Here is a 24105-nt window from a genome sequence, read left to right on the forward strand (position 1 = left end):
ATATTTTTTGCGTTACCACATTTTGAGAGCTATAATTTTTCCATATTTGAGTCCACAGAGTCATGTGAGGTCTTGTGTTTTGCGGGACGAGTTGACGTTTTTATTGGTAACACTTTCGGGCACGTGACATTTTTTGATCGCTTTTTATTCCAATTTTTGTGAGGCAGAATTAGCAAAAACCAGCTATTTATGAATTTCTTTTGGGGGAGGCGTTTATACCGTTCCGCGTTTGGTAAAATTGATAAAGCAGTTTTATTCTTCGGGTCAGTACGATTACAGCGATACCTCATTTATATCATTTTTTTATGTTTTGGCACTTTTATACGATAAAAACTATTTTATAGAAAAAATAATTATTTTTGCATCGCTTTATTCTGAGGACTATAACTTTTTTATTTTTTTGCTGATGTTGCTGTATGGCGGCTCCTTTTTTGCGGGACAAGATGACGCTTTCATCGGTACCATGGTTATTTATATCTGTCGTTTTGATCGCGTGTTGTTCCACTTTTTGTTCGGCGGTATGATAATAAAGCGTTGTTTTTTGCCTCGTTTTTTTTTTTTTTTCTTACGGTGTTTACTGAAGGGGTTAACTAGTGGGCCAGTTTTATAGGTCGGGTTGTTGCGGACGCGGCGATACTAAATATGTGTACTTTTATTGTTTTTTTTTTTTTATTTAGATAAAGAAATGTATTTATGGGAATAATATTTTTTTTTTTTCATTATTTAGGATTTTTTTTTTTTTTTTTTTTTAACACACTTGTAAAAATTTTTTTTTACTTTTTTACTTTGTCCCAGGGGGGGACAATACAGATCGGTGATCTGTCAGTTTGCACAGCACTCTGACAGATCACCGATCTGTCAAACAGCGCTGCAGCGTTACCAAGTGCCTGCTCTGAGCAGGCACTTGGTAAGCCACCTCCCTCCCTGCAGGACCCGGATCCGCGGCCATCTTGGATCCGGGACTTGCTGCAGGAGGGAGGTACGGAGACCCACGGAGCAACGCGATCACATCGCGTTGCTGCGGGGGTCTCAGGGAAGCCCGCAGGGAGCCCCCTCCCTGCGCGATGCTTCCCTGCACCGCCGGCACATCGCGATCATCTTTGATCGCGGTGTGCCGGGGGTTAATGTGCCGGGGGCGGTCCGTGACCGCTCCTGGCACATAGTGCCGGGTCTCAGCTGCGATAAGCAGCTAACACTCGGCTGCGCTCCCCCCGTGAGCGCGGCCGATCGCCTATGACGTACTATTCCGTCCTTGGGAAGTAAAGCCCACCCCACATGGACGGAATAGTACGTCTGATGGCAGAAAGGGGTTAAGCTTTAGGTTGAGAAGTGGGTGAAATATGTATTGAACATGTCACCAATTTCCTCAGTAAATGTATTTCTAGAGGTGCTGTTGACATAAAATTCTCACCAGATGTCGGTAACAACCCATCCAATCCACACAGGCAAAAAAATCAAACCATAAATTGTGTAAGGCTATGTGCACACGTTGCAGAATTGCCGCAGAAATTTCCGCGGCAATTCTGCACCTCCTGCCGCGGGTATATCGCATGCGGAATTGGCATGCATATTCCCGCAGAAAACTAGCGTTTTGCAAGCATAATTAGCTTGCAGAATGCTAGCGTTTTCCAAGCGATCTGTAGCATCGCTTGGAAAACTGATTGACAGGTTGGTCACACTTGTCAAACAGTGTTTGACAAGTGTGACCAACTTTTTACTATTGATGCAGCCTATGCCGCATCAATAGTAAAAGATAGAATGTTAAAAATAATTAAAAAAAATAAAAAATGGTTATACTCACCTACCGCAAACAGCCGATCTCCTCAGCGGCTACCGTTGCTATAGATGGTGTGTGTGCAGGACCTTCGATGACGTCGCGGTCACGTGACCGCGACGTCATCGCGGTCATGTGACCGCGACGTCATCGCAGGTCCTTCACACCCGTCATCGCAGGTCCTTCCATCTACAGGAACGGAAGCGGCCGCGTGCAGCGCTGAGGGGCAGGAAGACTCCGGGGGCCATCGAAGGTGAGTATATCACGATTTTTTAATTTTAATTTTTTTTTTTTTTTAACAATTATATGGTGCCCAGTCCGTGGAGGAGAGTCTCCTCTCCTCCACCCTGGGTACCAACCGCACATGATCTGCTTACTTCCCGCATGGTGGGCATAGCCCCATGCGGGAGGTAAGCAGATCAATGCATTCCCAGGTGTGCGGAATCCCCGCGATTCCGCAAATTTAATGAACATGCTGCGTTTTTTTCTGGAATGCGAATCCGCTCAGGAAAAAAATGCAGCATGCGCACAAAAAATGCGGATTGCATTCTATTAAATAGGACGCTTAATGTGAGCGTTTTTTTTTCGCGGTTTTATAGCGAAAAACCGCGAAAAAAACGTGAAAAATCTGCTATGTGTGCACACAGCATAATAATGAGAAATGACACAGAGAAAAAGTATTGAATATGCTTACTGAAATGTATTTAAAGCTTGGTACAAAGCCTTTGTTGGTGCTTTAAGACACCTCTTGTATATCGCATGCATTGTTCAGGTGTGCTTTTGGCCCATTCTTCCACACAAACACTCTTCAAATCCTAAAGGTTCTGTGGGCTCCTTCTATGAACCTCTGAGCTTTAGTTACCGTACTACTTCCATACATTTTCTATTATATTCAGCTCAGATGATTGTCTGGGCCTTTCTAGCCGCTTTTTCTTTCTCTGAAACCAATTAAGAGTTTCCTTGGCTGTGTGTTTGGGATCATTGTCTTGCTGAAATGTCATCTTCATCATCCTGGTAAATGGCAGCAGATTTTTGACAATAATGTCTCGGTACATTTGTCCATTCATCCTTCCTTCAATTATATGAAGTTTGTCAGTGCTGTATGCTGAAAAACAGCCCCACACCATGATGTTCCTACCTCCAAAATTGACTCTTGGTATGGAGTTTTTAGGGTGATATGCAGTGCCTTTTGGCCTCCAAACATTGTGTGTATTATGGTATCCAGGGAGTTCAATTTTGGTCTCATCTGACGAGACTGTATTCCCCCAATATTTCACAGGTTTGTCTAAATGTTGTTGAGCAAACTTGAAATGTGTTTGAACATGCTTTTTGTTCAGCAATGGCATCTTGCGTGGTGAGCATGCATACAGGCTATGTAGGTTGATTGCATTACTTGTTTTCTTTGAAACAATTTTACCTGCTGATTCCTGGTCTTTGTGTAGTTCTCCACAGTTGGTCTTTGGCTCTTGGGCAACTCCTCTGATAATTCTCTCTCCTCTGAAGACTTCCAGGGAGCACCTTGTCGTGGCCAGTTTATAGTGAAATAATGTTCTTTCGGATTATGGCCCCAACAATGCTCACTGGAACTTTCAGTAGTTTAGAAATTCTTCTGTAACCAATGCCATCAGTATGTTCTGTAGCAATAAGGTTTCGAAGGTCCAGAGACAGCTCATTGGTTTTATTCAATATGACATGTTTCTTGTGTGGCACCTTTGTAATTAGACATCTCTTTATAGGCCATCGGTTGAACCAGCTGATATGTTTTTTCACTAAATATCAGGATTGATTTCTAATCGCTGATGGTTTTCAGCTGGTGTCATGACTTTCCATGGCGGTTTATACTTTTTTCATGTGTCCAAGTGTTAAATATTTTTTCTCTGTGTCATTTCCATTATTACACAACTTAATTTATGGACATCTATGGTTTGATTTCTTTGCCTGTGTGAATTGGATGGGTTATTACCAACCTCTGGTGTGAACTTCATGTCAACAGCAGCGTCAACAGTCTTGGTAGCCTCTGGAAGATCCAGTGTTTAAAAAAAATAATAATTCAGAACTACAGTCCATGCTCACATTATTTGATCTCTATTTTTATTTTTTACAAACATGGGGCTAATATGACTACCATTGTTTCTGTATGCACCAGAAACCACAATAGCATTAGTAGTTCACTGAAAATATAGTAATGTCCCAGATAAGGAAGATCATATTTAGTGCTCGCCTTTGAACATGGTTTAATTAATCTGCATGGCATTTAATCTAATTATAGTATTATCACAGCCAAGTAGAGACGTTTAGAAGATAGGAAATGTTAGGAAGTAAAAGGCTGCACACTGTGCGCCCTGGAGAGCAAATCTATTAGATGCCGGAGTCATGGTTTCTGTCTAGCAGGAAAGGGCACGCTGCAAAAAGCAATTTTCATTAAAGGCAAAAGATACAGCAGAGAGCTGTAACATTGCTCTCGAATAACAAAATAGGAGCTCAAGTGGACTAAATACTAAATAGTGTCTAAATACAGTACATATATGTATATATACTATATATATATATATATACATACATACATACATATACATATATATATATATATATATATATATATATATTGTTTCATGGCTTCCAGTATCACCTCTATGCTGATGACACACAGATCTACATCTCTGGACCAGATATCACCTCCCTGCTGACCAGAATCCCTCAATGTCCATCCGCTATTTCATCCTTCTTCGCCACTAGATTTCTAAAACTTAACATGGACAAAACAGAATTCATTGTCTTTCCCCCATCTCACGCGACCCCCCCAAGGAACCTATGCATTACAGTAAACGGCTGCACACTCTCCCCAGTCCCACAAGCTCGCTGTCTCGGGGTAATCCTTGACACTGATCTCTCCTTCAAACCGCATATCCAAGCCCTTTCCACTTCCTGCCGCCTTCATCTCAAAAATATTTCACGGATCCGTACATTCCTAAACCAAGAATTTGCCAAAACCCTAGTCCATGCCCTCATCATCTCCTGCCTCGACTACTGTAACCTCCTGCTCTGTGGCCTCCCCTCGAACACACTCGCACCCCTCCAATCTATTCTAAACTCAGCTGCCTGACTAATCCACCTGTCCCCCCGCTATTCCGCGGCCTCTCCCCTCTGTCAATCCCTTCACTGGCTCCCCATTACCCAGAGACTCCAGTACAAAAGCCTAACCATGACATACAAAGCCATCCACAACCTGTCTCCTCCATACATCTGTGACCTCGTCTCCCGGTACTTTCCTGAACGCAACCTCCGATCCTCACAAGATCTCCTTCTCTACTCCCCTCTCATCTCCTCTTCTCACATTCGCACACAAGATTTCTCTCGCGCATCACCCCTACTCTGGAACTCTCTATCACTACATATCAGACTCTCACCTACCAACCTTCAAAAAGAACCTGAAGACCTACCTCTTCCGGCAAACCCACAACCTGCAGTAACCACCGATCGACCAAACCACTGCACGACCAGCTCTATCCTCACCTACTGTATCCTCACCCATCCCTTGTAGATTGTAACATAGTAACATAGTAACATAGTAACATAGTTAGTAAGGCCGAAAAAAGACATTTGTCCATCCAGTTCAGCCTATATTCCATCATAATAAATACCCAGATCTACGTCCTTCTACAGAACCTAATAATTGTATGATACAATATTGTTCTGCTCCAGGAAGACATCCAGGCCTCTCTTGAACCCCTCAACTGAGTTCGCCATCACCACCTCCTCAGGCAAGCAATTCCAGATTCTCACTGCCCTAACAGTAAAGAATCCTCTTCTATGTTGGTGGAAAAACCTTCTCTCCTCCAGACGCAAAGAATGCCCCCTTGTGCCTGTCACCTTCCTTGGTATAAACAGATCCTCAGCGAGATATTTGTATTGTCCCCTTATATACTTATACATGGTTATTAGATCGCCCCTCAGTCGTCTTTTTTCTAGACTAAATAATCCTAATTTCGCTAATCTATCTGGGTATTGTAGTTCTCCCATCCCCTTTATTAATTTTGTTGCCCTCCTTTGTACTCTCTCTAGTTCCATTATATCCTTCCTGAGCACCGGTGCCCAAAACTGGACACAGTACTCCATGTGCGGTCTAACTAGGGATTTGTACAGAGGCAGTATAATGCTCTCATCATGTGTATCCAGACCTCTTTTAATGCACCCCATGATCCTGTTTGCCTTGGCAGCTGCTGCCTGGCACTGGCTTCTCCAGGTAAGTTTATCATTAACTAGGATCCCCAAGTCCTTCTCCCTGTCAGATTTACCCAGTGGTTTCCCATTCAGTGTGTAATGGTGATATTGATTCCCTCTTCCCATGTGTATAACCTTACATTTATCATTGTTAAACCTCATCTGCCACCTTTCAGCCCAAGTTTCCAACTTATCCAGATCCATCTGTAGCAGAATACTATCTTCTCTTGTATTAACTGCTTTACATAGTTTTGTATCATCTGCAAATATCGATATTTTACTGTGTAAACCTTCTACCAGATCATTAATGAATATGTTGAAGAGAACAGGTCCCAATACTGACCCCTGCGGTACCCCACTGGTCACAGCGACCCAGTTAGAGACTATACCATTTATAACCACCCTCTGCTTTCTATCACTAAGCCAGTTACTAACCCATTTACACACATTTTCCCCCAGACCAAGCATTCTCATTTTGTGTACCAACCTCTTGTGCGGCACGGTATCAAACGCTTTGGAAAAATCGAGATATACCACGTCCAATGACTCACCGTGGTCCAGTCTATAGCTTACCTCTTCATAAAAACTGATTAGATTGGTTTGACAGGAGCGATTTCTCATAAACCCATGCTGATATGGAGTTAAACAGTTATTCTCATTGAGATAATCCAGAATAACATCCCTCAGAAACCCTTCAAATATTTTACCAACAATAGAGGTTAGACTTACTGGCCTATAATTTCCAGGTTCACTTTTAGAGCCCTTTTTGAATATTGGCACCACATTTGCTATGCGCCAGTCCTGCGGAACAGATCCTGTCGCTATAGAGTCCCTAAAAATAAGAAATAATGGTTTATCTATTACATTACTTAGTTCTCTTAGTACTCGTGGGTGTATGCCATCCGGACCCGGAGATTTATCTATTTTAATCTTATTTAGCCGGTTTCGCACCTCTTCTTGGGTTAGATTGGTGACCCTTAATATAGGGTTTTCATTGTTTCTTGGGATTTCACCTAGCATTTCATTTTCCACCGTGAATACCGTGGAGAAGAAGGTGTTTAATATGTTAGCTTTTTCCTCGTCATCTACAACCATTCTTTCCTCACTATTTTTTAAGGGGCCTACATTTTCAGTTTTTATTCTTTTACTATTGATATAGTTGAAGAACAGTTTGGGATTAGTTTTACTCTCCTTAGCAATGTGCTTCTCTGTTTCCTTTTTGGCAGCTTTAATTAGTTTTTTAGATAAAGTATTTTTCTCCCTATAGTTTTTTAGAGCTTCAATGGTGCCATCCTGCTTTAGTAGTGCAAATGCTTTCTTTTTACTGTTAATTGCCTGTCTTACTTCTTTGTTTAGCCACATTGGGTTTTTCCTATTTCTAGTCCTTTTATTCCCACAAGGTATAAACCGCTTACACTGCCTATTTAGGATGTTCTTAAACATTTCCCATTTATTATCTGTATTCTCATTTCTGAGGATATTGTCCCAGTCTACCAGATTAAGGGCATCTCTAAGCTGTTCAAACTTTGCCTTCCTAAAGTTCAGTGTTTTTGTGACTCCCTGACAAGTCCCCCTAGTGAAAGACAGGTGAAACTGCACAATATTGTGGTCGCTATTTCCTAAATGCCCAACCACCTGCAGATTTGTTATTCTGTCAGGTCTATTAGATAGTATTAGGTCTAAAAGTGCTGCTCCTCTGGTTGGATTCTGCACCAATTGTGAAAGATAATTTTTCTTGGTTATTAGCAGAAACCTGTTGCCTTTATGGGTTTCACAGGTTTCTGTTTCCCAGTTAATATCCGGGTAGTTAAAGTCCCCCATAACCAGGACCTCATTATGGGTTGCAGCTTCATCTATCTGCTTTAGAAGTAGACTTTCCATGCTTTCTGTTATATTTGGGGGTTTGTAACAGACCCCAATGAGAATTTTGTTACCATTTTTCCCTCCATGAATTTCAACCCATATGGACTCGACATCCTCATTCCCTTCGCTAATATCCTCCCTTAAAGTGGACTTTAGACAAGACTTTACATAGAGACAAACCCCTCCTCCTCTCCGATTTTTACGATCCTTTCTAAACAGACTGTAACCCTGTAAGTTAACTGCCCAGTCATAGCTTTCATCTAACCATGTCTCGGTTATTCCCACTATGTCAAAGTTACCTGTAGATATTTCTGCTTCTAGTTCTTCCATCTTGTTTGTCAGGCTTCTGGCGTTTGCGAGCATGCAGTTTAGAGGATTTTGTTTTGTTCCAATCTCCTCGCTGTGGATTGTTTTAGAAATGTTCTTACCTCCCATCTGAGTATGTTTTCCTGGGTCTTCTTTGTTCGAGTCTAATGTTTTTCTTCCCGTCCCCTCTTCTTCTAGTTTAACGCCCTCCTGATGAGTGTAGCGAGTCTTCTGGCGAAGCCCACTCGGGCAGGGTCCTTTCTCCTCCTCTACCAGTTGTGACTTGTATTGTTTAAGATTATTGTACTTGTTTTTATTATGTATACCCCTCCTCACATGTAAAGCGCCATGGAATAAATGGCGCTATAATAATAAATAATAATAAATAATAATAGTGTGCAGGTCGGACTGGGACTCTGATTCATCTCTGGCATTGGAGAGCACACAGGCCCACTTGCTATGTAGTGAATGTGATACGTTCGTCAATTTTTGTGGATAGATGGCGATACACCGTACAGACCAAAAGTTTGGACACATCTTCTCATTGAAAGATTTTTCTGTATTTTCATGACTATGAAAATTGTACATTCACACTGAAGGCATCAAAACTATGAATTAACACATGTGGAATTATATACTTAAAGGGAACCTGTCACCCCGTTTTTTCAGTATGAGGTAAAAATACTGTTAAATAGGGCCTGAGCTGTGCGTTACTATAGTGTATTTTGTGTACCCTGATTCCCCACCTATGCTGCCGAAATAACTTACCAAAGTCGCCGTTTTCACCTGTCAATCAGGCTGGTCTGGTCAGATGGGCGTGGTGACATCGCTGGTTCTTCCCCCAGATCTTGCATATCTTTCCGTTGGTGGCGTAGTGGTTTGCGCATGCCCAACTTCTGAATCCACTGCGCAGGCGAAGAAAAAACGCGCGATCGGCGCTATTTCCCTGGTGATCGTGGGGGCGGCCATCTTCCTGAGGCCGCGTGTGCGCATATGGAGTCCTCTGCTGCCCGGGCCTTCAGGACAATGGCCGCGGGATGCCGCGCGTGCGCAGATGGAGATCGCGGCGGCCATTTTCCTGAAGCCGAGTTCGCAAAACTGAAGCCAAACAACTGAAGTGTGAAAGAGGCCTAACCCACAGCTCAGGCCCTATTTAACAGTATTTTTATCTCATACTGAAAAAACGGGGTGACAGGTTCCCTTTAAGAAAAAAGTGTGAAACAACTGAAATTGATGAGCTTCAAGAGGTAGTCACCGGGAATGGTCTTCCAATAATCTTGAAGGAGTTCCCAGAGATGCTTAGCACTTGTTGGCCCTTTTGCCTTCACTCTGCGGTCCAGCTTATCCCCAAACCATCTCGATTGGGTTCAGGTCTGGTGACTGTGGAGGCTAGCTCATCTGGCGTAGCACCCCATCACTCTCCTTCTTGGTCAAATAGCCCTTACACAGCCTGGAGGTGTGTTTGGAGTCATTGTCCTGTTGAAAAATAAATGATGGTCCAACTAAACGCAAACCGGATGGAATAGCATGCCGCTGCAAGATGCTGTGGTAGCCATGCTGGTTCAGTATGCCTTCAATTTTGAATAAATCGCCAACAGTGTCACCAGGAAAGCACCCCTACACCATCACACATCCTCCTCCATTTTCACGGTGGGAACCAGGCATGTTGATTCCATCCGTTCACCTTTTCTGCGTCGCACAAAGACACTGTGGTTGGAACCAAAGATCTCAAATTTGGACTCATCAGACCAAAGCACAGATTTCCACTGGTCTATTGTCCATTCCTTGTGTTCTTTAGCCCAAACAAGTCTCTTCTGCTTGTTGCCTGTCCTTAGCAGTGGTTTCCTAGCAGCTATTTTACCATGAAGGCCTGCTACAAAAAGTCTCCTCTTATCAGTTGTTGTGGAGATGTGTCTGCTGCTAGAATTCTGTGTGGCATTGACCTGGTCTCTAATCTGAGCTGCTGTTAACCTGCGATTTCTGAGGCTGGTGACTTGGATAAACTTATCCTCAGAAGCAGAGTTGACTCTTGGTCTTCCTTTCCTGGGGCGGTCCTCATGTGAGCCAGTTTCTTTGCAGCGCTTGATGGTTTTTGCCACTGCACTTGGGGACACTTTCAAAGTTTGCCCAATTTTTCGGACGGACTGACCTTCATTTCTTAAAGTAATGATGGCCACTCGTTTTTCTTTACTTAGCTGCTTTTTTCTTGCCACAATACAAATTCTAACAGTCTATTCAGTAGGACTATCAGCTGTGTATCCACCAGACTTTTGCACAACACAACTGATGGTCCCAACCCCATTTATAAGGCAAGAAATCCCACTTATTAGACCTGACAGGGCACACATGTGAAGTGAAAACCTATCTCGGTGAGTACCTCTTGAAGCTTATCAAGAGAATGCCAAGAGTGTGCAAATCAGTCATCAAAGCAAAAGGTGGCTACTTTGAAGAACCTAGAATATAAGACATATTTTCAGTTGTTTCACACTTTTTTGTTAAGTATATAATTCCACATGTGTTAATTCATAGTTTTGATGCCTTCGGTGCGAATGTTCAATTTTCATGGTCATGAAAATACAGAAAAATCTTTAAATGAGAAGGTGTGTCCAAACTTTTGGTCTGTACTGTACATCACATTTACAGAACACAAACTGTTGTGAAGTCACAACAATACTATGTGAAATTTAAAGGGTCACATAACTATTTACATGCAGAAATAGGGTTAATCTGCAGGTTAATAGCATTAGAAAGGTGAGACTGACATCCAGAGTGCGCTGATGCACAGCCAGCTGTCAGTCAAAGAAGGAACGCAGTGAGCAAGGGCCAGCCCTACCCATGAAAGTTACCTTCCAATCACGTGCAGGGCTGGTCTCTGCTCTTCAAGTTCTCTCCTCACAATGCACACTGACAGTGCACTCTTTCCATCTCATTACTTCTCATTAGAGTCTGCCAGGTTGCACGCTGTAACTGTGCACTGAGAAGAATATTGCACAGTGACAATATCCCACTACTCATACATTGGAATTGACAACCTAAGCATGGTCTGTAGAGCAGGGGTTAGCCATCCCTTGAAATGGACATCTCTGAGGACAATGACACTTTGTTTCAGGGTGGAGACAGAGTCTGCGGCACTGACCTTAGCCTCTGTCTCTGGATGATGGCTCGTTTGAGTATCCCAGCATCCAATGGGCATTCTCAAAAGGAACATCATCAAAATGGAAATAGGCAAAAAACAACTAAGGCATGACTGTATCGCACCCTTTATCTACATTGTCATTAGCCCCTTTTTGTTACTTAGTGATTCATGATTAATGTGAAATTAAAGGAGTTGCGCAGTTTTAGGCGATTACTGTGGCAATTCATCGGCTGCGTCACTCTCCCCTCCTTTGGAAGTAACTGACATCCGAAGGAGGTGAAAAAGCAGCTGCAGCTCTCACTTCCTCTGGATGTCTGGATTTATCCGAAAAGTGAGGAGAGTGAAGGCAGCAATGATTGGCCTTGACATAAAATATTACGCAACCCCAGGAAGAGCCAGCGCTGACACCACTGGAACTGCCTCAGAGGTGAGTATAGGTGTTATTATTTTAGAAGGGGGAACACATGGATTTAGAAGGGCTTAAACATGTTATTGAACAATGTAAATCAGTGGGTGACTGTCACGATTCCCACCGTGACTGTCACCCCTACGTCACGGATCGAGGTGACTTTAGGCCAACAGACGGCTATCACATGTGCAGGGGGGCTTATCTTAGTTATCCCTCCACTGCTAACAATGTGATGAGAAAACACACACAAGGCTATTGACCTCTTAGTTTACAGCAGGGGCTTATTCTAGGTATCCCACTGCTTTTCAATATACCACAAACTGCAGGGATTTATGTATATCCCGCTTTTTTTGGAAGTGCATTTGAACAGCAAGGTTGATTGCTGTTGAGGGGAACTAGAAAAAAAAAAAAAATCTATAAATCTTCAGCAGAGCGAGTGTGAGCGAGCTGAGTGTGAGCTGAGTGTAAGTGTGGACGGCGGTAAGTGTGACTTGTGATTCAGTGACTTTGGATTCAGGGAGTTTCCAGGGGAGGAATTGCTGTCTGATTTTTATTAATACTTTGTATTTATTTATTTATTTATTTTTTTTAATTGAACTGTTCTGTCTGGTGCAATCCCCATTAGGAAATGTGCTCCACGATTGTTAATGCCATCCAGTGCACATCTTGCCACATGTATGCAGTCCTTGAGCAGCCGATCGAGGGTGCATACTGCTGTGCGAGATGTGAGCACGTTGTGCATTTGGAAACCCAGATTCTGACTCTAAATGTGCAGCTGGCAACACTGAGATCCATAGACAATATGGAGAGGAGTCTTCTGCTCACGGAGCAGACGCTCAATGGGACAGATGAGGGGGGTGATGGTGGGATGGAGCTGCAGGACAATGAAGTAGCAAGCTGGGTGACAGTTAGGAAGCGGGGTAGAGGGAAGAGTGCCAGGGAGGCTAGTCCTGATCTGGAACACCCCAATAAGTTTGCTAAGTTGGCAGATGAGGGGGGTGCCAGTACAGGGGTAGCACTGCTGCAGCCAGGCATGTCCTCTGAAAGCCGGAGGAGTGACTGCTCCAGTAAGGAGGGAAATAGGAGAGCAGGGCAGGCCAGACAGGTGCTGGTAGTGGGGGACTCAATTATTAGGGGAACAGATAGGGCAATCTGTCACAAAGACAGGGATCGTCGAACAGTGTGCTGCCTACCTGGCGCTCGAGTCCGACACATCGCTGATCGGGTGGACAGATTATTGGGAGGGGCTGGTGAGGACCCAGCGGTCATGGTGCACATCGGCACTAATGACAAAGTTAGAGGTAGGTGGAAGGTCCTTAAAGATGATTTCAGGGAATTAGGCTGCAAGCTGAAAGCAAGGACCTCCAATGTGGTATTTTCCGAAATACTGCCGGTACCACGTGCCACGCCAGAGAGGCAACGGGAGATTAGGGAGGTTAATAAGTGGCTCAAGAATTGGTGTAGGAAAGAGGGGTTTGGGTTCCTGCAGAACTGGGCCGACTTCTCAGTTGGCTACAGGCTCTACGCTAGGGACGGGCTGCACCTCAATGGGGAGGGTGCAGCTGTGCTGGGGGAGAGAATGGCTAGAAGGTTGGAGGAGTGTTTAAACTAGGAATTGGGGGGGAGGGTATTCATTTTATAGGAGGGGAAGATAGTGCAGACAGAGTCCTGGGCACAAATAAGGAAGTTGGGGGTGGCGGTGGCATGGGGGGTGGGGTCAGAACAGTTAATAATTTAAGAAATAGAAGTACAGAGAGGAACATAAAGTGCATGTATACTAATACCAGAAGCCTCGCCAACAAAATGGACGAATTAGAACTAATGTTGTTGGAGCATAATTATGACATGGTGGGGATATCTGAGACATGGCTGGATGAGAGCCATGACTGGGCTGTTAACTTGCAGGGCTACAGCCTGTTCAGAAATGACCGTACAGATAAGCGAGGGGGAGGGGTGTGTCTATATGTAAAATCATCCTTAAAACCCATCCTGCGCGATAATATAGGTGAATTTAATGAAAATGTAGAATCCCTGTGGGTGGAGATATGGGGAGGGGGAAAAAATAATAAATTACTGATAGGGGTTTGTTATAAATCTCCAAAAATAATGGAAGCAATGGAGAATATCCTCGTAAAGCAAATAGATGAAGCTGCGACTCAAGGAGAAGTCATTATTATGGGGGACTTCAACTACCCTGAAATAGATTGGGGAATAGAAACCTGCAGTTCCAGCAAAGGTAATCAGTTTTTGACAATTATGAGAGACAATTACCTTTCACAACTGGTTCAGGACCCAACAAGAAGGGGGGCACTGCTAGACCTAATATTAACCAACAGGCCAGACCGCATATCAAATATAAGGGTTGGGGGTCACTTGGGAAATAGCGATCACAAAATAATAAGTTTTCAAGTATCCTTTAAAAAGATGTGTAGTAGAGGGGTTACAAGGACACTAAACTTCAGGAGGGCAAATTTCCAACGGATGAGAGAGGATCTTGGTGCAATTAACTGGGACGATATCCTGAGACACAAAAATACACAAAGAAAATGGGAGACGCTTATTAGCATCCTGGATAGGACCTGTGCACAGTATATACCGTATGGGAATAAACATACTAGAAATAGGAGGAAACCAATATGGCTAAATAGAGCTGTAAGGGGCGCAATAAGTGACAAAAAGAAAGCATTTAGAGATTTAAAGGAAGTAGGTAGTGAGGAGGCATTAAATAAATACAGAAAATTAAATAAATTCTGTAAAAAGCAAATCAAGGCAGCAAAGATTGAGACAGAGAGACTCATTGCCAGAGAGAGTAAAAATAATCCTAAAATATTCTTTAACTACATAAATAGTAAGAAACTAAAAAATGATAGTGTTGGCCCCCTTAAAAATAGTCTGGGTGAGATGGTGGATGAGGATGAGGAAAAAGCCAATATGCTAAATGACTTTTTTTCATCAGTATTTACACAAGAAAATCCCATGGCAGACAAAATGTCTAGTGATAAAAATTCCCAATTAAATGTCACCTGCTTAACCCAGCAGGAAGTGCGGCGGCGTCTAAAAATCACTAAAATTGACAAATCTCCGGGCCCGGATGGGATACACCCTCGAGTACTGCAGGAATTAAGTACAGTCATTGATAGACCATTATTTTTAATCTTTAAAGACTCCATAATAACAGGGTCTGTGCCACAGGACTGGCGTATAGCAAATGTGGTGCCAATATTCAAAAAGGGGACAAAAACTGAACTCGGAAATTATAGGCCAGTAAGCTTAACCTCTACTGTGGGTAAAATACTGGAGGGCATTCTAAGGGATGCTATACTGGAGTATCTGAAGAGGAATAACCTCATGACCCAGTATCAGCACGGGTTTACTAGGGACCGTTCATGTCAGACTAATTTGATCAGTTTCTATGAAGAGGTAAGTTCCAGATTGGACCAAGGGAACCCAGTGGATGTAGTGTATATGGACTTTTCAAAAGCTTTTGATACGGTGCCACACAAAAGGTTGATACATAAAATGAGAATAATGGGGATAGGGGAAAATATGTGCAAGTGGGTTGAGAGCTGGCTCAGGGATAGGAAACAAAGGGTGGTTATTAATGGAGCACACTCGGACTGGGTAGCGGTTAGCAGTGGGGTACCACAGGGGTCAGTATTGGGCCCTCTTCTTTTTAACATATTTATTAATGACCTTGTAGGGGGCATTCAGAGTAGAATTTCAATATTTGCAGATGACACTAAACTCTGCAGGGTAATCAATACAGAGGAGGACAATTTTATATTACAGGATGATTTATGTAAACTAGAAGCTTGGGCTGATAAATGGCAAATGAGCTTTAATGGGGATAAATGTAAGGTCATGCACTTGGGTAGAAGTAATAAGATGTATAATTATGTGCTTAATTCTAAAACTCTGGGCAAAACCGTCAATGAAAAAGACCTGGGTGTATGGGTGGATGACAAACTTAAATTCAGTGGCCAGTGTCAGGCAGCTGCTACAAAGGCAAATAAAATAATGGGATGCATTAAAAGAGGCATAGATGCTCATGAGGAGAACATAATTTTACCTCTATACAAGTCACTAGTTCGACCACACTTAGAATACTGTGCACAGTTCTGGTCTCCGGGGTTTAAGAAAGACATAGCTGAACTGGAGCGGGTGCAGAGAAGAGCGACCAAGGTTATTAGAGGACTGGGGGGTCTGCAATACCAAGATAGGTTATTACACTTGGGGCTATTTAGTTTGGAAAAACGAAGACTAAGGGGTGATCTTATTTTAATGTATAAATATATGAGGGGACAGTACAAAGACCTTTCTGATGATCTTTTTAATCATAGACCTGAAACAGGGACAAGGGGGCATCCTCTGCGGTTGGAGGAAAAAAGGTTTAAGCATAATAACAGACGCGGATTCTTTACTGTAAGAGCAGTGAGACTATGGAACTCTCTGCCGTATGATGTTGTAATGAGTGATTCATTACTTAAATTTAAGAGGGGACTGGATACCTTTCTGGAAAAGTATAATGTTACAGGGTATATACACTAGATTCCTTGATAGGGCGTTGATCCAGGGAACTAGTCTGATTGCCGTATGTGGAGTCGGGAAGGAATTTTTTTCCCCAATGTGGAGCTTACTCTTTGCACATGGGTTTTTTTTGCCTTCCTCTGGATCAACATGTTAGGTTAGGCTATGGGTTGAACTAGATGGACATATAGTCTTCCTTCAACCTTAATAACTATGTAACTATGTAACTATGTACAGTTCCACTTAACACTTGCAGCTTTCTGGCGCCCCCCTTACTCTCAGGTCAGATTAGGTACTGCACCCTGGGTAATTGGTCGCCCGACAGGCTGCCTGCTATGTACTAGCTATTGGGCACGCTACAGTGACGCGATAAACTACTCCCACTTGGGCAGGATCAATAATTATCAATGCCGCAGTCGCTATAACGCCACCCAACTACCCAGTACAAAATGTATGCTGCCACCAGCTTCGATTAAACGGGTCCGAAGCTAACCCAACACAACAGTAGCGTATTTTCCCTTCAGAAGACTTAGGGTACGGTTTAGAACAGGAGAATGAACTAATATTAAATATTATATCCCATAAAAATTAGGCAGTGCTTTATCAAAAATATTTTATAAAGATGTTACAAATGAGACAATTGCAAATATGTACACGGTAATTAGAACATAAAGGGAATAAAGGAGAAAAGCTAACACTCACATGTTCAAAGCATGGCAGGCACCCAGGCTAGTGCAGTTTTCCATACGTCCCAGTTCATGGGATGTGCTCAGCTCTTCCAGGAAAATAGGACAAGAAGAAGCAGCTGGGGATGTGGGCAGACAGTTATAGCACAGCCTGTAACATCCCAGAAAGGAGTTGGATCACCTCGTCCCTCCTACCTCTTCAGTTAACTCATTTTATCCTAATCTATATCTACTTTCGATCACTCCGCTACAAAACATGTCATAGTCATAACAAACCCATCATTCATCTCGGATTAACGTGAGCATTCTAATGAGATCAAATATGTCCTATCTGGGATACATATTTACAGAGAAAACCCTGCTTCTTTACCAGATGGAGTTAGAAGCCCGTGTTTCGAGCGATGTATAGATCCTCCGATGGACTCTAACAATATATATTTTCGTGCTTGTAACGTAAACGGTCGGCCTAATATCTTAGAAAAACTAAACAAAGAACTTCCATGGATTTCTGGAAGTTTCTAGTTCACTTATAGCTGGACAAGAGCTTACACGGCAGGAAATGCCGTCGTAAATACCTTGGCTCTCCTAAAACCCCCACACTCTCTGAGAAGGAAAGCCAGGAATTTGAAGCTACAAACTGTTGCAGTATCACTCCAAGAAGGGGGGCTTAGCCCACGCAGGCTAGCAAGGGAACTACTTATGATATTTCATACCATATCGTGACACCTCCCCCTTTTGGTGTGCGCTAGGGAGGTAGAACCCGACGGTATGCCTCCATGAGCACCTCAGTAGGTTCACCCTGGCGGGACAGTCCATCTACATTCCAATGCTCTTTGCCCGTTTTGTGTTCAATGGTGAAGTTAAACTGCTGAAGGGCAAGGCTCCAGCGTAGCAACCTGCCGTTGGTTCCACACATGGGGTTTAGCCAGCGCAGAGGGTCGTGGTCGGTCACCACAGTGAAGGTGCGACCGTACAAGTAGGGCTGCAAGCGCTGCAGGGCCCAGACTATGGCCAGGCACTCCTTGTCGATGGTGGAGTAGGCCACTTCCCTCGGCAAAAGTTTCCGGCTCAGGTATAACACGGGGTGCTCTTGGTCCTCCGAGTCAACCTGGCTGAGTACAGCACCAAGGCCAAACTCGCTGGCGTCGGTCTGCACCAAGAACGGTCGACTGCTGTCGACTGCTTTCAACACAGGGGCGTTGCACAGTGTGGTTTTCAACGCCTGGAAGGCCCCCTCACAGCCATCTGTCCAGTTGACGATGTGGGGTAGCTTCTTCCTGGTGAGGTCCGTCAAAGGTTTTGCCAGGCTACTATAGTGCTGTACGAAGTGCCTATAGTACCCTGCAGTGCCCAAGAAGGACATCACCTGTTTCTTGGTCACGGGAGTGGGCCAGTTCACGATCACTCCCACTTTGTCAGGCTCTGGCTTCAGGGTGTTCCCGCCTACCCGGTGCCCCAGGTAGTGAACCTCCCTCATGCCCATCTGGCACTTTCCCGACTTGATAGTCAGTCCTGCTTGGTGAATTCGCCTGAGCACCTCCTCGAGATGCTGCAGGTGTTCCTCCCAGGAGGGACTGAAGATGGCAATGTCATCCAAGTACGCCACGGCGTACTTCTCCAGTCCCTGAAGCAGGAGGTTGACCATCCGCTGGAAAGTGGCAGGGGCATTCTTCATGCCGAAGGGCATGACCGTGGACTCGTACAGTCCAAAGGGTGTGATAAAGGCGGACTTCTCCTGTGCCTCAGGGCTCAGGGGAATCTGCCAGTATCCTCGACTCGGATTCATTATTGTTAGGTAATTTGCGCCAGCTAACTTCTCAAGCAGCTCCTCGATGCGCGGCATGGGGTGCGCGTCAGAGGCTGTAATGGCGTTGAGCCCCCGGTAGTCCACGCAGAACCGGGTGGTCCGGTCCTTCTTTGGCACGAGAACTGCAGGTGATGCCCACGCATTCTTTGACCGTCGAATCACCCCCAGCTGTAACATCTCATCGATCTCTTGGCGCATAATCTGCTGCACCTGGTCAGAGATTCGATAGGGTGTTCGCCGTAGTGGGGCGTGATTCCCAGTGTCCACCTCGTGGACTGCTAGCTCAGTCCTCCCAGGTCGGTTGGAGAACACGACCCTGAAGGGTTCCAGTGTGGTTTGCAACTGCAACCGCTGGGGTTCAGTTAACGAGGCGCTTACCTCCACGTCCTCGATGGACCCATTGGCCTTGGCTTGGGCCAGCATGTCCAAGAGGGTGTCTTCCTCACCGTCTTCGGGCAAGCTGCAGACCGGAAGGACGAAAGGTTCACGTTCGTGATGAGCCTTCATCATGTTGACGTGAAAGGCCTTTCGCCTACCCCGAGCGTGGTCAAGCGTGACCACGTAAGTGACCGGGTTGAGCTGTTGGTGGATGACGTACGCGCCCTCCCAGGCTGCCTGAGCTTATCCGTTGGTACGGGGACCAGCACCCACACCTTTTGACCCACATGGTAGGTCCGCTCCCGGGCGTTCTGGTCGTACCAGTGCTTCTGATCAGCCTGAGCCTGCGTCATGTTGTCATGCACCAACTGCGTCAAGGTCTGCATCTTGTCACGGAAGCGCATGACATACTCCACTATGGACACTTCAGAAGGGTTCGGCTCCTCTTCCCAGGATTCTCTTACCAACCCAAGGGGTCCCCGAACTCGCCAGCCGTACAGGAGCTCGAAGGGGGAGAACCCCGTCGAGGCCTGCGGAACCTCTCGGTAAGCGAACAGCAGGTGTGGGAGGTACCGCTCCCAGTCGCACCCTTGAGTCTCAACCAGCATACGTAGCATCTGTTTGAGGGTACCATTGAAGCGTTCACACAAGCCATTGGTCTGTGGGTGATACGCACTCGATACCAGGTGCTTCACCTGCATACTCTTACAGAGAGCCTCCATTAGGCGAGACATAAATTGGGTCCCTTGATCAGTAAGCATTTCCCTGGGAAATCCTACACGTGAAAAGATGGCCAACAGGGCATCCGCCACCTTATCTGCCCTAGTTGACGACAGAGCTACTGCCTCTGGGTACCGGGTAGCATAGTCTACCACAGTAAGAATATATCGCTTTCCAGAGCTGCTGGGGACGGCCAGCGGGCCCACAATGTCAACCGCGATTCTCTGGAAAGGCTCCTCTATCCCTGGTAAAGGGATCAGGGGAGCCTTAAGAGCAGGCCCCGCCTTCCCCACTCTTTGACAAGTGATACAGGAGCCACAGTAGTTTGACACATCTGTCCCCATCTTAGGCCAATAGAAGTGTTGAGACAGCCGGGCCTTAGTTTTGCTGATCCCCAAGTGTCCAGCTAGCGGGATCTCCTGGGCAATCCGCAACAACTCACCCCTGAATTGCTGCGGGATGACCAGCTGTCTTTCCCTCAACCACTCCTTTTGTGATTCTCCGGGTACTGTCTCCCGGTACAACCTTCCTCGTTCCCAGAACACCTTCTCCTTATCAGTCTCGGAGAAGCGCGTCCCGGCGAGTTGTCTCAAACTCTCTAGGCTCGCGTCTGTGTGCAGAGCGGCCTGAAACTCCTGGCTAGGGGAAGCCAGAAGCGACGTCAGGGTCCCTTCCCCACGGGATCCCTCTTGGACCTGCTCTGGGTCCACCTCTGGTTCAGTCACAGTGGTGACTGAGGAGTGTCCGGAAGGCTGACAGTTATCTGCGTTCCGGGCACTCTGACTGCGGGTGACAGCAGCTACGTAGGCTGTCTCCCCGGGGATTTCTAAAGACCCATCAGCCGGCGCTGCTATGGGCTCTACCTCCCCATCTACCCCAACACTCCAGGGGAAGTGCTACTTATGGGCCAGTTACCTTCCTCGGTGGCACTGGTCACCTTCATTGCGTCACCTTCCTCACGGTTCCCATGCATCTCCCGTAGCACCGACACTTGCCCCTGTTAGGGGTTCCTCAGCCATCTCACTCCGCAGAGCGACGTGGCTGGGCACGCCTGTACCTATGGACACATTAACCTTCACAGAAAAATCATTATCAGGTTCAGCTGGCACAGGTACAACATTTTCACCATCAATCCTAGGAAAAAAATGGTTATTAGATGCATCATTACAAGATAAAGCTTGGTCAGGTAACACATGCGATTTCCCATCATCATCATCATCATCATCATCATCAGGGTTAACGTTACCCGTATTAGTAGATTGGGGAGGGGTGTCAGGGACGTAGTGTGCAACCAACCTCCCCAAATCAGTCCCCAACAAAACATCAGTGGGCAAATTATCAGACAGCCCCACTTGTTTCACCCCTCTCCCGGCACCCCAATCAATAAAAACCCGGGCCATCGGTAAGGGACAGCTGATGCCCCCAATCCCAGTGACAGTTAGGGTTTTCCCCGGAATGATTTCTTCAGGGGCCGCCAGTTCGGGTCAGATGAGGGTTCGTTCAGCCCTGGTGTCCTTGAGGCCTGTAGCAACGTGGCCTCCCACCGTGACGTGCTGTACGTTGTCACACACCCTCCCAACCACACCACCCACCAAAAGAACTGCTGCATTAGGCCCTGGGGCCTTGGCTGGGGTGTTCTTCTGCTTGGTTGGGCAGGAGGGACTGATATGACCAGTCTGATTGCAGGTGTAACACTTGCGAGATTCGGTGGTAGGTCTGGGGCTGTTGGCTACGGGGACAGGACCTCTGATGTGTTGGCTGGCAGGGGTACTGGCGTTGGTTGCAGCTTACCCCCTCTCCAGCTGGTGGTGACTGGCTTCCGCACTTCCGATCTACGGTTGGCCTCATAGGCATCGGCAATCTGTGCTGCTTTCGTCACGTCTTTGGGTTCTCTGTCCATCACGAACTGTCGCACCTCAGCTGGGCAAAGATGAAAGAACTGGTCTTTGATCATCAGGTCTCGCAGCTGTGGAAAGGTGGTCACTGACAGTCCTTGGGTCCACTGGTCAAAGTGGGTCCCCAGTCCATGCACCACATCACTGTAACTGTCGTGTGGGCCATGTTGGAGGGTCCGAAACTTTCTACGGTACACCTCGGGTGTAAGCTGGTACTTGGCTATCAGAGCCTGCTTGATGGCCTCATAGTCACCATCTTGTTCTTGAGGGAGGGCAGCAAACGCTTCCAGAGCTTTGCCTCTCAGCCCTGGTGTCAGGTATCGTGCCCATTCATCTGTAGGCAGCCGGTACTGTCTGCAGGCTTTCTCAAAGGCCCGCAGAAACGTGTTCAAGTCTCCGTCCTTCTTCATAACAGGGAAGTGATCGGGCCGAGGCTTAGGTATCTGAGCACTGCTGGGCTCACGGTTGGTCTGGGACGACCCCTGCATTTGCAGTTGGGCTAACTGCAGCTGGTACTCCCGCTCCGCTTGCCGCTCGGCTCGCTGGGCCTGGGCCTCTCGCTCAGCTCGGGCCTCTCTCTCAGCTCGGGCCTCTCTCTCGACTTGCTGGGCCTCCTGTCGGTATTGCTGAATCAGCTGCCGACGTCCCTCATGGTCGTCAGTGGGGAATTCTTTCAAGGCCGCCTGCAGGTGGGGGTCCAATTCGCCCGGATTGCTAACAGGGCCAGCATTCAGTGGTTGGACCTCTGCTGCAGCACCATGTTCGCTGGTGCTGGCTTCTGCGGCCTCTGGGCTCTGTGACCTGGCTTGGTCGGCTTCAAATTGCACCAGGTCAGCGACCATTTGAGCCTTGGACTTGTCCTGGGGGTTCAGGCCGTGGTACCTGCATATCCCAGCAAGAATGTCCTTCTTCTGCTGGTTGTACCAGGCTTCCCCTTTCGCAGCCATGGTTGCCAAATAAAAGATAGGATAGAAAAACGAAGAGAAGGGAGGGGATAATTACCAGTACGCAATTGTCTCAAGACTAATAAAACACTGAGTTCTCCAAACTTATTTGCGCAGAGTCCTCGCAAGAACTTTCTGCAAGTTTTTAGTGAGAGGAATGATTACTCAAACCAAATCACTAATGCTTTAAGATATCCCACCGCCTTGCCACCAATTTGTCAGGATTCCCACCGTGACCGTCACCCCTACGTCACGGATCGAGGTGACTTTAGGCCAACAGACGGCTATCACATGTGCAGGGGGGCTTATCTTAGTTATCCCTCCACTGCTAACAATGTGATGAGAAAACACACACAAGGCTATTGACCTCTTAGTTTACAGCAGGGGCTTATTCTAGGTATCCCACTGCTTTTCAATATACCACAAACTGCAGGGATTTATGTATATCCCGCTTACAGTTCCACTTAACACTTGCAGCTCTCTGGCGCCCCCCTTACTCTCAGGTCAGATTAGGTACTGCACCCTGGGTAATTGGTCGCCCGACAGGCTGCCTGCTATGTACTGGCTATTGGGCTACTCCCACTTGGGCAGGATCAATAATTATCAACGCCGCAGTCGCTATAACGCCACCCAACTACCCAGTACAAAATGTATGCTGCCACCAGCTTCGATTAAACGGGTCCGAAGCTAACCCAACACAACAGTAGCGTATTTTCCCTTCAGAAGACTTAGGGTACGGTTTAGAACAGGAGAATGAACTAATATTAAATATTATATCCCATAAAAATTAGGCAGTGCTTTATCAAAAATATTTTATAAAGATGTTACAAATGAGACAATTGCAAATATGTACACAGTAATTAGAACATAAAGGGAATAAAGGAGAAAAGCTAACACTCACATGTTCAAAGCATGGCAGGCACCCAGGCTAGTGCAGTTTTCCATACGTCCCAGTTCATGGGATGTGCTCAGCTCTTCCAGGAAAATAGGACAAGAAGAAGCAGCTGGGGATGTGGGCAGACAGTTATAGCACAGCCTGTAACATCCCAGAAAGGGGTTGGATCACCTTGTCCCTCCTACCTCTTCAGTTAACTCATTTTATCCTAATCTATATCTACTTTCGATCACTCCGCTACAAAACATGTCATAGTCATAACAAACCCATCATTCATCTTGGATTAACGTGAGCATTCTAATGAGATCAAATATGTCCTATCAGGGATACATATTTACAGAGAAAACCCTACTTCTTTACCAGATGGAGTTAGAAGCCCGTGTTTCGAGCGATGTATAGATCCTCCGATGGACTCTAACAATATATATTTTCGTGCTTGTAACGTAAACGGTCGGCCTAATATCTTAGAAAAACTAAACAAAGAACTTCCATGGATTTCTGGAAGTTTCTAGTTCACTTATAGCTGGACAAGAGCTTACACGGC

At 45.8% G+C, this 24105-nt stretch overlaps 1 protein-coding gene and 1 long non-coding RNA gene across 2 annotated transcripts in view; one reads left to right on the top strand and one right to left on the bottom strand.

Annotated features, from left to right (window-relative positions):
• SNX25 (sorting nexin 25) overlaps positions 1-24105 on the top strand; it is a 416995-nt gene that overhangs the window by 288432 nt on the left and 104458 nt on the right. The gene's annotated exons all lie outside the window — the stretch shown is intronic.
• The window catches only part of LOC138656949 (uncharacterized), a 42812-nt gene that overhangs the window by 9384 nt on the left and 9323 nt on the right, over positions 1-24105 (bottom strand). The gene's annotated exons all lie outside the window — the stretch shown is intronic.

This window comes from Ranitomeya imitator, chromosome 1 (genome assembly GCF_032444005.1).
Source record: "Ranitomeya imitator isolate aRanImi1 chromosome 1, aRanImi1.pri, whole genome shotgun sequence".
NCBI classification, from domain to species: Eukaryota; Metazoa; Chordata; class Amphibia; order Anura; family Dendrobatidae; genus Ranitomeya; species Ranitomeya imitator.